This window comes from Bolinopsis microptera, chromosome 11 (genome assembly GCF_026151205.1).
Source record: "Bolinopsis microptera isolate Bmic1 chromosome 11, MBARI_Bmic_1.0, whole genome shotgun sequence".
Lineage (NCBI taxonomy): Eukaryota > Metazoa > Ctenophora > Tentaculata > Lobata > Bolinopsidae > Bolinopsis > Bolinopsis microptera.
The window spans coordinates 15,254,510-15,267,193 of NC_087082.1; the positions used below are offsets into that span (position 1 = coordinate 15,254,510).

General features: G+C 34.3%; 1 protein-coding gene across 2 annotated transcripts in view; it reads left to right on the forward strand.

Moving 5' to 3' along the window:
• Positions 1 to 4,817: 4,817 nt before the first annotated feature.
• LOC134822614 (protein angel homolog 2-like) overlaps positions 4,818 to 12,684 on the forward strand; it is a 38,688-nt gene continuing 30,821 nt past the window's right edge. The window contains exon 1 of one of the 2 annotated variants that reach the window (XM_063833740.1): positions 4,818 to 4,932. The gene's annotated coding sequence lies outside the window, so the exon portion shown is untranslated. The remainder of the gene's footprint in view (positions 4,933 to 12,684) is intronic. The other variant, XM_063833738.1, reaches the window with a different exon arrangement.

Below are 12,684 nucleotides of genomic sequence, written 5' to 3' on the forward strand. Positions count from 1 at the left end.
TATAGGTTGTTTAAGGGGGGCCGGCCCGGGTCTCAAGACCTGACAATTAAAGGGGAATGACAAGAGGGGGGGGGCAGCTGGTGCAATACAGAGTTTTGTGTCCCCTAATCCAGGGTATTATATAGTCCAGTCCAAATGAAACTGTCACAATACCACAGGGCTCAGTACCAAAACTAGGAATAAAATGTCAGCTAAAACCGATCTGAAAACGAGGGCTGATCATTGGTATGTAGTGTTTCCAACACGTCAGTCAACTCAACCAATCAAAGAGCTCAATTTGAGGTGGAGTCAGTCAACTCAACCAATCAGAGAGCTCAATTTGAGGTGGAGTAACCAATAACAACTCGAGGTCTGCATGCAGTAAAACGTAGCTGTCACCTTTAACCTTATAAATTGTAGATAAATAGTTTAATTGTCATGTTTGACATTAAATGCAAATCAGGTCCCGTTTTAAAATACGGCTCTTCTCTATGCTAAACGAGCCCATCAGCTGGTCAATAGCCAATATGATGGAAAACTTTGTGACTTTTGTTGAAATATGGTCATTATCTCTGCCTATTAAAAAACGTTACACGAAGAACAAGGCTAGTTAATATGAATTCTAAAGGCTATTTGGTAAATCGCTAATGCCCCAAAGATGAAAAGACAAAAACCTTTTCGACAAACATAATCAGAACTTAAACCTATTACTATTAGATTAGTATTTTAATGAGTTTGGAGTCGTGAAAGCCTAATCACATGTCTGCCTTTACGTCGGCACGTGTGTTTAAATGAAATTGGCTAATGTATCTAAACAAAGTAACATAAATCTGGCCCTTTGATTTATTTTAACGCCTTTTATGAAGAGTCATGAGTCATGCATCATGACAGAACTAATTACCTAACTTTGACGTTTTGTCCCACTACGTATAGAGGGATTTGAGATTAAAAACGAACATATAAAGTAAAGTAAATATAAACTTTTTACGCCATACTGCGATTCCAAAAATGTTACTTGATTTCCAAGAGCAGTTTTATTTCAAAATTCGAATAAACTTTACATCAATGTATTACGGGGGGGGGGGGGGGGGGGGGGGGGGATGACCACATTAAAGTACATTACAATGTAGGTTTTTTTCCTATTTTGCACCGGGGATAAACTTTAATATACTTAAATATACTTTAATATATTTTAATATACTTTAATACACTTTAATATACTTTAATATACTTTAATATACTTTAATATATTTTGATATACTTTAATATACTTTAATATACTTTAATATACTTTAATATACTTTAATAATTTAATCTTTATTAAAATATTTGTTTTATTAAATATATTTTAATATACTTTAATATACTTTAATATACTTTAATATACTTTAATATACTTTAATATACTTTAATATACTTTAATATACTGTAATATGCTTTAATATACTTTAATATACTTTAATATATGTTGATATACTTTAATATACTTCAATATACTTTAATATATGTACTTTACTATACTTTAATATACTTTCATATACTTAAATATACTTCAATATACTTTAATATACTTTAATATAATATAATACCGGGGATAAACTTTAATATACTTAAATATACTTTAATATATTTTAATATACTTTAATACACTTTAATATACTTTAATATACTTTAATATACTTTAATATATTTTGATATACTTTAATATACTTTAATATACTTTAATATACTTTAATATACTTTAATATACTTTAATATACTCTAATAATTTAATCTTTATTAAAATATTTGTTTTATTAAATATATTTTAATATACTTTAATATACTTTAATATACTTTAATATACTTTAATATACTTTAATATACTTTAATATACTTTAATATACTGTAATATGCTTTAATATACTTTAATATACTTTAATATATGTTGATATACTTTAATATACTTCAATATACTTTAATATATGTACTTTACTATACTTTAATATACTTTCATATACTTAAATATACTTCAATATACTTTAATATACTTTAATATAATATAATATACAACAATTTGGAAAAATGAAGCAGCCTTAGGCTTTTTGGTGAAGTCCCTTTCGCGAGAATCAGGAACTGAGATATGGGCAATTTTGTTCAATGTTCATTTTTGGTGGTATTTCGGCCTTAGTGTCCACGTTTCTATAGATATCAAGCTATAAATCTCAGATATTGTATAGATTAGGTTTACATTTCATGTAAAGTTTATGTAAAGTCTTGTTCAAAGATATTGATACTTGACCAATTTATGGGCCAAAATATATCAAATTTGGTGCATATTCCCAAATATGGGCATATGGTTTTGATTCATAACTCAGCCATTTTTGTCCAGGCTACAAGTAGAGCACCTTAAATCGGGGTTTATCAAGTCTCATACTGACTACTTTTGTAAATCTAGTAAGATTAAAGTTGAGAACATTTTTTAGGGAACATTACTTTTAAATACCTTCGAACTTAACTTATTCGTATGCATTAATTGTAATAGCAGGAACCCGTCTAACTCTAAAGTGGTGTCAAGAAACAACGATATCTTACTATATATAAAGCGAGACGATATATGTGTATACAAGGTTTACAAGGTTTACAAGGTTTACAAAGATAGATCTATTTATTACAGTATAATAACGTTAGATCGGCGTTGCTAAAATAAATCCAAATTCCGTAATCCAAATGGGAGAGAAAACCATTACCAAAATGACGTGGTGTCACTCTAAAGCCAGAGGCGAGTGCAAATCGATCAAGATAGAAGCTACCAAAAAGAGCGAGAAAAGCACGCAAACCCTAGCAAGGAACAAAAACAAAGTGAAATGTGAAAAATAAAGATGCTTGATGTGTGATTGTGTAGTCGACGATGTGATTGTGTTGGAGTGGAGTGCAAATGTAGAGTGCAGATGAAGGTGATGCGGCGGAAAGGTGATGTCTCGTACTGTGGCACTAGTGTTTGTGTTTCTTCTTCACAGGAAATCGTGTTCTGCATAGCTGTATATATCCGTACCATTTTACTGACACCACGGCATAAAATTTAACGCGACTTTCCGCAAAATCCGTACAAGATATACAACTGAAACTTTTTTGACTGGGTCAAATACTTGAATGGCCTCCAACTTAGCATGAAAAAATTGGCCAAGGAATAGGAATTTTAGAGCCCAAAATTTGGACCCCCAAGTGGTGTCAAAAACGCGAATTAAATAGGTAATAATTATTTTAGTCTCTTGAGTCTTGACACCATTTTAGGGTTATACGGGTTCCTCCTAGTTACTGCAATATACAAACAGCATGTAATAAATCCGATGAACTAAAATTAACCAAAATATTTTAAAGCAAAGCTACTGAAAAATTCGAATCCTACTAAGGCCGTCAACGAATATTAAAGTTTGTGCTTATAACGATGCAACATGGTGGCATTATTATGATGCAGATTACTTGCAACTTGTAATTGTCTAATATTAGCATTTTAGTAGCGATTTAAAATAATCTCCATAATAAATATTACTAAAATCGTAATCGATACTATTGTTATCGTCTGCAAGGATAATTTTAATAGCGATTTATAATAATCTCCATAATGAACATTTACTGAAAATAGGATACAAGGATACAAGGCTACAAAAGTGATAATTACTTTATTGAGTACACAATAGTTGTAATTCTGAAATAATTTAAGGTACGCAATTTTAATTATTTACAAATGTGTTGGGATAATTTAGAAATGTTATATAATACTATATAGACCGTTACTATTGTTATCGTCTACAAGGAGAATTTAAGTAGCAATAATGTCCATACAAATTATTTGTTGATATTTTTACCGTTATTAGGATCTGGAAGCACAGTCTTTGATATTGAATCATGAGCAAACCAATAACACGTCCTAGCCATCAGCCAATACAGCGATAAAATATTCTATCATTCCAATTTCCAGTTAAGATTAAATATTGTTAATTCCTCCACGTAAACAGGTTGCAGATTTTAAAAACTTCTGTCTAAAATTAAACCAAATTTTTTAGGACCCAAAAATCCGAAAATTTTTGCAGCAAAATTGATTGCCTCTTACACATTTCTCCCTTGAATTATTTAGATTTGCGAAAATCGATGCCACCAAAATGATCAAATTTACCTGGTTTTACAATAATGACAATTTGAATATAATATGATAAAAATAAGAAACTTGTCAAAAAAGCAGATGAGAAGGTCGTTGAAAGTTATTAGTGGTTGATCTCAGAAAAAGCTTGAGCATTTAGAATTCCTTTAGTATAATACACTAGCTCCTGCATAAAAGAGAGGAATGGACTGAGTGTATGCTGAGATAAGAGTTCCATTAAATTTATGACATTACTTCCATTAAACTTATAACTGTACTTTTATGGAATGATGATCAAAAATACAACACATGTTTGCGTACCAAAATGCTTGCATACTCTTTGCTTAGTATCTTCTACTAAGCTCCAAATATTTTCTAAAGATAAATTTCAGTATACATTCCAAAACTACATGATGGCAGAGAGGTTGAGGAATAACAATAATGGCAAGGGGTGTCAGTGACAAGTTCTATCAAAGGTTGCCAGTTGTAGCAAAACCTCAGCTAAAAAGATCTGCTTTTAGACAGTCATGCCAATTCAATTTACGGATCATTACAGGTATCTGAATATGCTTGTATTTTCATTGGGTTAGCTTTCATTTTGATGATGTTGAAAAATTTGATCGAATATCCCCTCCCCTATGAACTGAGGATAAAACATTTTACAAAATATCGCGCATTTTCAAAAACACAACTATTAGACAAATTAAGTAAAACAGGCAAGGTAAAGTAATGATTTCGTCAAATGTGATTCATCTCTCTAACGCATAAATACATTACAAGGATATATTTAACACTGGTCGCAAGAGTAACTGCCTAAACGTTCCGCTGCAGAAGTGAAAGCAAATAAGTATAAAATGCTAATAGTCCTTGAAACTCATAATCATGAACAGATTTATTCAATGTCATAAAATTCATAATCATACATGTATCCAGATAGAAATGAGAATGACTCAAAAACCTTAATTTTGATAATTACGTTTATCAAAGGTTACAAATGCATGTTTATTCAATATAATTTCATTACTTGGCACGTCATTTGTTACACCTTTCCCATGAAGAAGTGAGCCATAAACTAACAAGTCGGTTAAATAATTACATGACTTTAATGTATGTAATACCATAAGCAATATACAATATAAATGTACGATATAATAAAAGAATTGCATGGATTGCGAACTAAACCATGCGAACTATAATAATAATATTATAATGCTTTATCAAGACTGCTACATCAAAATTTTAATGGCTATGTGAAATGTAATGCAATAAGGAATATATTTTTACAGCGTCTAAAAATATAAAAACTAAACAATTACAAATTAAAACTATTTATATAGCCTAAGGGCCTTTTCACAAAAATAAATTCTAATAAAGCTACAAATAATTGAATAGAAACAATCAAATTAATTTTGCAATGAAATATAAAATATTTGGAATTATTTTCAATTTTATTTGTTTTTATTATACATTTAAATTTAAAAATCAAAGGTTTAAAAATTACTAATTTCCAGTCCCTGTGCGCGGCGCTTTTTAAGGCTCTTACTAATTCGCTCGCCCAAAAATTTCACGTGACTTTGGTTTTTATGGTTTTGCAGCCGTACAAAACGGTTTTACATAAACCCTAATCCCAACCCTAACCCTAACCATAACCCCGAAGCTAACCATAACCCTTACCACAACCCTAACCCTAACCCGGGCCCTATACCTAAACAATCGAATTCATATTTTACTAGCCTGTCACGTGACCAATTAAACGGTTTTTTGCCCATAACTCTCCAGGGAAGCATTTTAACCCTACGTCATGGGGGGTGATTCGGAATCAGCGTCCAAAAATATACTGATCCAGATCACTTTCATGCCCGAAGGGCCTTTTCACAAGAATTTTCTTAAAATTTGGGCGAACGATTTAGTAGGAGCGGCTTTTTAAAGCTTTGTCGCGTTGTGAGCTTTTTTGATTGAAGTGAAACAAATTTTTTTTAGTGAAACAAATTTAAAATTTTATCCTTTATTTTACAATCATAATATAATAATATTTATAATGTATAAGCCTCCGTTTTGAAAGTTTTAAATTTTAATACATTCACATTTCTATTTAAAATTCAATTTTATGTACAAGTCAATAACTGGCCGCCAAAGCCGCGCATTCTTGAAAACAGGATTAACTTGATTATAGTTATACCACTGACCTTCCCACCAAAGTCAAATACCAACTTTCAGTCGAACAGAAAGTCAACAACTCTCAGGTAACATCAAACCCTAATGATGATCTCACTAACCTGATGGATGTCCTCAAAACAACTGCTGATGAAGTAATCGGGACCCTACCACGCTCCAGAAACCGTAACTTCAGTAGTGACTCTACTGTTGAAGCCCTTGTAAAAGAGAGACAAACCCTGCAAGCTGCATTTAACTGTAACAACCAAGCTGCCGACAGAACTCAAGTCCGTACAAGGATCAACAGGTTACAGAAAGACATCCGTAAGCATCTCAAGAACCTTGGTGACACACGTGCCGATGACATCGCTCGAACCATCATGTCAACAGATGACACAAGGCAGATGTTTGAAGCTGTGCGTACTCTAGCTGACACTAAGCCCAAATCTACTATCAGTGTCCACAATGAAGAAGGTAACTTTGTTGCCACAGATGCTGGTAAAGCTCAAGTGATCAGAGACTACTACGAAAAGCAGTTCACGTGTGAGGATGAACCACTTCAAGCATTTATAGGGGATGGACGCTGCCTAGACATACCCATCACATGTGATGAAGTAAAGAAAGCCGCCCAATCTCTCAAGAACAACAAAGCCACTGGTCCAGATAAAGTCTACAACGAGTGGTTGAAAAATGCTGGTACAAAATTCTGGTCAAAATATGCCGAGATCATCAATAACGCATTGGAGACCAATTCATTTCCTGATGTTATAGGTGAAGCCATCATCACCCCCTTGCCGAAACCTCGCAAACCAGCCGGTCCTGTCATTAGTCTACGACCTCTATGTCTATCAAATGGTGCTCGTAAGATATTATCCATGATTGTACTGAAGAGAATCGAAGACAAAGTTGATGCTTTCACTGGTAGCACGCAGGCGGGGTACAAACATGGTAGGAGTTGTGGTGATCTAGTGTGGGCTGAGCGGATGTTGATATCGGTTGTCACGCGTAAACACTTCCAGTATCACAAGATGGGCATAGATATGTCTCGAGCATTTGACACAATCAAACGCCAGACAATACTTGACCTCCTTGTCAAAGCTGGATGCACAGACGACGACCTCAGGCTAGTAAGACTCCTCTTAACCAACACCATGCTCAAGGTCAGAGTGGAAGGAGAACTATCTGCTGTTTTCGAGAGTCTTCTTGGATCCTTTCAAGGCGACAGTCTCTCCGGCAAGCTTTTCACTCTTGTCCTTGCAGGAGCTCTTATAGAACTACGCCATCGACTAGCAGAATCTCCCCCACACATACCCAATCCCCCTGTTTCTAAAGAAGGTATGCCACTGGAGTCAGCGTATTCAGATGATTGTAACTTCATGAACGTGGAAAAAGAATCCTTAGAAGCTATCCTACCAATAGCCAAGGAAGTCTTCAAGGAGTTTAACCTGTTCATTAACACAGAGAAAACAGAATTTACCCATGTTTTCCTCGCTCCTGTTGGAGAAACAATCCCTGGTCGTGATGATACCATGTTACGTGGAAATGAAGATTGGCGGAAGAGTAAGATTCTTGGGTCACTGTTGTGTAGTGAAAGTGATATAGCTGCTCGATGCATTGCTGGGAACAATGCCTTCTATAAGTTCACCAAGATCTGGTCTCAGCAGAATATCTCCGTTACCAGAAAGATAGCAGTATACGAAGCCCAAATTGTATCAATCATCATGTACAATTGCAGTAGTTGGTGTCCTACTGCAAAGTCACTAGAAAAACTAGACATTTGCCATAGAAAACACCTTAGATCATTACTGAACATTTATTGGCCCCATGGAACAATATCTAATGCAAACTTATACCTAAGATGTAACTCAGTAAAGCTATCAGATCGTGTCCCTAAAGCAAGGTGGAAGCTCCTAGGTCATATCTTGCGTAGTGCTGATGACTCCCCCGCTGCATTAGCGTTAAAGTTTGCTGTCACAACAAACTGTAAAGGGCGCGTCGGTGCGCATCGTAAGAATTTGTTCAAGATTATTGTGAATGATTTGACCCGTAGAGGTTTAAAACTTAACTCTTTGAATGATCTTAATAAGCTTAAGATATTAGCTGATGATAGAGTTGCTTGGAGAAACAAATTTTAACTCTAGCTGTCCTGATCTGTACTGATCACCATTTTAGGATGACTTGACTTCTTTTAGGGGTTTTGAATATTTTAATGGTGTAAACAGTTTCTTAATAATAGTTATACGACTATGTAAATTAAGAACTATCCGTGGTTTTTTCTTTTAAATAAATAAATTATAATTTTACCTAAGTCCAAAGCCAGCTTTGAAAAATTTACTATTAAATCATAATATATCGTCAACTTTAAATATTTACAATGCAACAATTCATTAATCTGTAAACACGCGTACTCCAGCCCCTAAACGCATAAATTGTTATGCGGCGCGGCTCAAGCCGCGCACGCACGTATTATTTTATACTGTTTGCTTTCTAATAAATATCGTGCCAATGTGTACGTCTAAATTGTAAACGTTCATGTTTTGTGTAAAGTGAATCCAATTGGGACTAGTGACAAGGATAAGGACCCAAGTGCCTGTACGGCTTTTTCGGGCCCCTGTGGACCACTACTCTTGAATTATCACTCTACAACATTGAACATCTATATCTACTACGTCATTTGGCAATTATTTGTTATTGTCATTAATCTAACTTTCTAATTAATTGCCGAGGGGGAAGAGTAAACGCTTCACATTAAAATTCAATATACAAAATTCAAAACCATCAATACGGTATTAAATATTATGGACAAGTCTATAGATCTATTTCGTAGTCATATATGCACATGATTTGCTTTATATTATATTATCTTAATACTGTAATGAAGTACAGTAGGATTTGTGTTTCGAGAAAGAAAGGTTGCGGTCAAATTATTAACAAAAGTAAACAAAAGTCCATCAGGGACTCCGTGGAGTCGAAAAAGGTACACGGCTGCTGTCTGGTGCTGCTAGGCATTTATTGATCAAGATGTTTTATTGTATTGATTTATAATGATTCTATTGTTCGTGACTAATCAAGTTCTAAGTGGAGGTATAAAGTGCTGCTCAAGATACTTCGTCATCTCATGTCCAGTATAATGATTAAGATAGTATACAATGCAGTTTTAGTAGTTGACCCATACAGTTAAGTCCGTCATAACTCACAATCGTTAAGTCGTCGGTCAATTGTCAAAGTCGTTGTGTGTTTATTCGTTGAGATAGCAGTAAGATAAGATGTTACGCGCGCGCGCGCGTTTAATCCCGTCGACGTGAAATGTGACAATGAAAACGCCATAGAATTATTATTTTCGCGCGTTACGTAGAGTTTACCAGTGTGTAATACTAGTTAACACTGGGTGTACACTGAGTGTAAGTGTAAGTTTCATATACAAGCCGTTGAATATTTCCAATTTTGAGTGTATCGTGAGCATGTTTTACAGTGCGATTGCTCGGTACTAGTGTGTTTGTGTATATATATATATATATCATTTGTGGAGTATGGTGTAAGTAATGTTTTTGGTTGGAGTGCAGTGGTTATATGTATGAGAAAAGATATATGGTCATTTTAGTAACTCACATAAATCAGAACTTGAGCTCATTTGTGGCAAAATTAAGCTCACACCAATCAAGTGTATCATGCTTGAATTGCAATTCTCGTAAGGCAATTTTCAATATATTCTTAAACCCGTTTGTCGGAGTATTAAAACTTATCTTACTTGATGTTTGTCGACAGCTGTTCCACATGTAGGATGATTGGTAGATGAATTGTGAGGATGGTTGTGATGTAATGAAATAATCCTCTCGTCGTGGTGACCTGTTAAATGATGAGTACAGTGATAATGGTTCCTCTAACTTATTAATTTTGAATAGTTCTAAGAGACAAGTGTACTTGTACAGATTGTGGACCGTCAACAACCTGTGGGTTTTAAACAAGGGCTTGGAGTGTTCTTTTTGGTAAAAGTCCACCCCCAGTCTTTGCTTATCAACAGGTCGTGTTCGGGCACACGTTTTAAACTTCTCTAGGTAAGCTTCTCTATCCCCAAACAGAATTCTTATACACTTTTTCTGTGTTTTAAAGATAGGTTCAAGTCGGTTATTGCTAATACCACCCCACACAGATATTCCAAATCCTAAATGTGATTCAAATAGAGTATGATATAAATCCTTATAATACTGCTTTGGGACAATGTGTCGTATTCTGCACAGCTTTCCTACTTCGCATTTAAGTTTTGAGTTAAGTGACTGGGTATGTGATTTCCAGTTAAGTTGGTCGTCAATAATAACGCCTAGAAATTTAGCTTCTTGAACTCTTTTAATAACTACATTATTTAAAGTTAGTATGTTCTCGTCATTTTCTACTTCCTCTTTGGCCCGTGAGGGTTTAAAATGAATAAAACAACATTTCTTAATGTTAATATGTAATAAGTTTAGTTTCATATACTTGTACACAAATGATAGAACTTCATTTCCTTTTTCGTATAGTCTTTTGACACATGTGTCTTCTATAAATATGTTAGTGTCGTCGGCAAATAGTATAAACTTTCCTATAATTGATGAGTTACGGATGTCATTAATATAAATAATAAAAAGTAAGGGACCAAGACAGCTCCCCTGCGGCACTCCATAGACTACTGGAAGTTTCTCGGATTCTTCACCTAATACCGAGACATACTGGTATCTGTTCGACAGGTAACTTGCTATAAGGTTATTTGCATTTCCACGGATTCCATAATTTTCTAACTTATGCAGTAACTTTTCATGTGATATTGTATCAAAGGCTTTACTAAGATCAATAAATATTCCAAGAACGTGTTGTTTTTTCTTGAGGCAAGATTCTACGTGGTTCACTGAGTAATTTAGGGCATAACTGGTCGAGTGATTTTTACGGAATCCGTACTGGTTTTCATATAAGGAGTTCTGTGAATGAAAGAAGCTGTATAATCTATTGAATATAATCTTTTCAAATATTTTACCAAACACAGCTAGCGTTGATACAGGTCTATAGTTTTCAAGGAGTTCCTGGTTATCTTTCTTGTAAATGGGACTAATCCTTCCAACTTTAAGGTCATCTGGAAATATGCCATCTTTCATACATTCGTTATACAGTACAGTGAGTAAAGGAGTAACTATTTTAGAGGACTGCTTAATTACATGAATCGGTATGTCACTTGCCTTGCCATTTTTAAGTTCAGATATGATTTTGCTAACCTCGTCTGTTGTGCAGTCATGCATGTAAATGCTGGAAGTGTTTGAAAGCGGTAGATAATCATAGAAACTAGGTATACTGTTTATGTTAATCTGTCCAAGATCATTGTAAGCGGTATTTAGGTCAGAGGCTAATGATACAAAATATTTATTGAATTCGTTTGCTATGATCCTTCTATTTGTTATCTTAACGTTGTCTATGGTGAACAGCGGCTTTATTTCACGCCGCCGTTTACCTCTTATACGATTTATTAGTTCCCAGGTCTTTTTACTATCACCGCTATTTTCAGCAAATTTACCAGAGAAGTATTCTGTTTTCACAGTTTGACGTGTTTTCTTTAGGACTTTTCTGTATTCTTTGTAGATAAGGTAGCGACTACGTTTTAGTGAGCATTCAGGGCACTGGCAAATGCCGCCCTTGTTATCAGTTTCCCCGAGTTTACATTTTCTATTTCTTATCTCAACCCAATTTTCGTACAGTTTATGCTGATTATTAATTGAGCAAATGAGACCGGGAGTTATCCAAGGGTTAACCTGAACAGTTCTCTTAGAGGTTTTCGGGGTCTCTAATTTAAACGATTTTTCGACGCAGTTTTTGTAAGTGTCATGGAATTCAGTAAAGTTATGGATTGTTTTAGTTTTAAGCTCATCTTCAAGATCCACTAGGAAGCCGTTAACATTTGATTGACAGAAGTCGTAATATTGTTTAAAAGAAGTTTTTTCAGAGTTGACTTCAACATTCCAGTTAAATGTGTTAAAAATAGGTGAGTGATGAGTTATTCGTTCTTTTAGGGTGCCTGAAGTAATCACATTCTCAATATCGTTAGTAATAATGTTATCTATGCAGGATGCTTTACAGCCTGGTTTTTCGTGGGTAACAATAGATATTAACGGACAAAATCCTTTACTGAATAATATTTCTTCATATTTTTGAACATTTTTGTTATCTTTATCATGAAGATCGATATTAAAGTCTCCAGCTAGATAACTAAACTTCGGCATGTGATCAAGAAGGTTAGAAAGTTCAACTAGAGCTTGGGAAGTACAGCCACTTGGTGGACGATACAAAACACCTACATTAACAGGTTGATCTTCGTTACTTAATGATAAGACAAGTATTTCTAGATGTTCTGTGACTTGTGATATATTCTCAATTACAGTAGCATTTAATTTATCGTCAACATAAAGGGCTAC